Consider the following 2,580-nt stretch of genomic DNA (forward strand, 5'->3'; position numbering starts at 1 on the left):
CATTAAGGCGTAAAATACGCTATTTATGTTTTTTCTCCCCCTTTCTTTCAGTTAACACACGATTTTCTCTCAAAATCTCAGCAAAATTTTTCTTCTTTCTCTCTCTCTTCCTTCTCTCTCTCTTCGAATAAAATACCCGCTTCTAATCATGAATTCTCTGGCCGAATCCTCTAGGGTTACTGCAATTGAAAATATTTCTACAGGTTCAATCAATCTACAGTGTGTATTTTTGAATAATAAGGCAGAAGTTATTAAAACGATGAAACATCAATTTCTACATAACTATGAGTCATAATCGTCGGCGTCATCATCCACTATTTGCTCATCCTCTTAAGCGAACAGATCTGGCCATGGCTATGCCGGAGAAGATTTGAGGGCCGGGTTTTTGTTCATCTCCATTTTTAGTTTTAATACAATGTATACAGTATTTTGCTTGGCTGGAAAAGGCCATCTCCGGCGAACTTTTTTCTCTTTTTTGCTATTTAGTCACATACAATGATACAAACACATTGTATTATGTACAAATATACTCGAATACATTATATTTTTGTATAAATATATTATTTTTTTGCTTGTATTTATGTATTCCGAAAGTCTATATTTTTTTAATACAACCGAATATCACTGTGTTTTATGATTTTTTTTTGTTGTTTGAATACAGTCGAAATGAATACGGTGAATTCAATACAATGTATAATAGTGAATATTTGTGAATTGAATACAATGTATACAGTCGAATTGAATAGAACGGTATACACCATATTTTCTTGATTTTTTATTGTTTGAATACAACTGATTCAATATAGTGAAATTAAATACAATTCAATATTGCGCTTTTCGTTATTAAATACAGTCGCGCGAATACATGGAATACAACACAATAGCAACGAAATTTATGTAGAATTAATTTATTTGAGTTAAATTAGGAGTGATACGTGCTAATTGATCCTCTTTCTGTTATTAAACAGCTGGATTTCCCTATTTTTAGGCGAATTCCACTACTGTATTTATGAAGACAATAGCGCGAATACAGTCGCACAGCTGGACTCCCCTATTTTTTAGGCGAATTGCACTACTGTATTCATGAATATAGTAGCACGAATATAGCGAATACAGTCGCATAATAACTAACTAGTAGCTATAGGAAGTAATTATATATATGGTAGCTATAGGAAGTTAATAGACACTAAACAATAGTAGGTTTACGAAAATTCCTCTACTAATAAGCGACATTGAGGTATTTCTGATCATGCAACTTACAGACCAACGAGGGTATTTCAGATATTTCATTTTCTGTGCTTTAATTATGTAACAATAGATGTTATAATGTGTGTACTGTTATGAAATATAACTCAAAGTAACAATATAGAACAAGGAAAAATAAGCTAACAGATATAGAGAGAAAGAGAGGGGAAATTATTATTTCTTCTTCAATTGTGTGCATTTTCCTATCTATTACAAGGCCTTTTTATAGGCATGAAAAGTGAAGAAAAATATGTCATTAAACATAGAAATATGTCATTGAATATGTCATTAAGCATTTGAGAAGATCATGGAGGAAGAGTAGACATCCACCATAATTTGATTTTTCTTATAACACTCCCCCTTGGATGTCCATAGATAATGTGCCTCGTTAAAACCTTATTAGGAAAAAACCCTATGGGAAAAAAAATCCTAGTGAAGGAAAAAGAGTACACATGTTTAGAAATACGTCTTTTGGTTGCCTCGTTAAAAATCTTGCACAGAAAATCCAGTGGGACAAAATCTTATAAGGAAAAACGAGTACAACGCGTATTAACTCCCCCTAATGAGAGTATCAATTCACATCCTTGAGCCTTCGCATCCCAATCTTGTACACTAGTTTCTTGAAGGTTGATGTCGGTAGAGATTTGGTGAACAAATCAGCCATATTATCACTTGAACGGATCTGTTGCACATTGATATCACCATTCTTTTGAAGATCATGTGTGAAAAATAACTTTGGTGAAATGTGCTTTGTCCTATCCCCTTTTATGAATCCTCCCTTCAATTGAGTTATGCATGTTGCATTGTCTTCATACAAAATTATAGGTTGTTTGTCACACGTCAAACCACATTTGTCTCGAATAAGGTGTATTATAGACCTCAACCATACACATTCTCGACTTGCTTCATGAATAAAAATTATCTCAGCATGATTATATGAAGTAGCCACGATTGATTGCTTAGTCGATCGCCAAGATATGGCAGTGCCTGCATATGTAAACACATAGCATGTTTGAGATCAAGCCTTGTGTGAGTCATATAAATACCCAGCATCGGCATAACCAACAAGATCAGGACTGCAATCATTGCCATAAAATAATCTCATATCAGTAGTCCCTTTTAGATACCGCAATATGTGTATGATTCCATTCAAATGTCTCCTTGTAGAAGCAGAGCTATATCTTGTTAAGACATTAACTGAAAAAGTTATGTCAGACCTTGTAATGTTAGAAAGATACATTAGTGCACCAATTGCACTAAGATATGGTACTTTGGGACCAAGAAGCTCTTCATTATTTTCATGAGGTCGGAATGGATGTGCTTTATCCATATAGA

This window comes from Nicotiana tabacum, chromosome 12 (assembly GCF_000715075.1).
Source record: "Nicotiana tabacum cultivar K326 chromosome 12, ASM71507v2, whole genome shotgun sequence".
NCBI classification, from domain to species: domain Eukaryota; kingdom Viridiplantae; phylum Streptophyta; class Magnoliopsida; order Solanales; family Solanaceae; genus Nicotiana; species Nicotiana tabacum.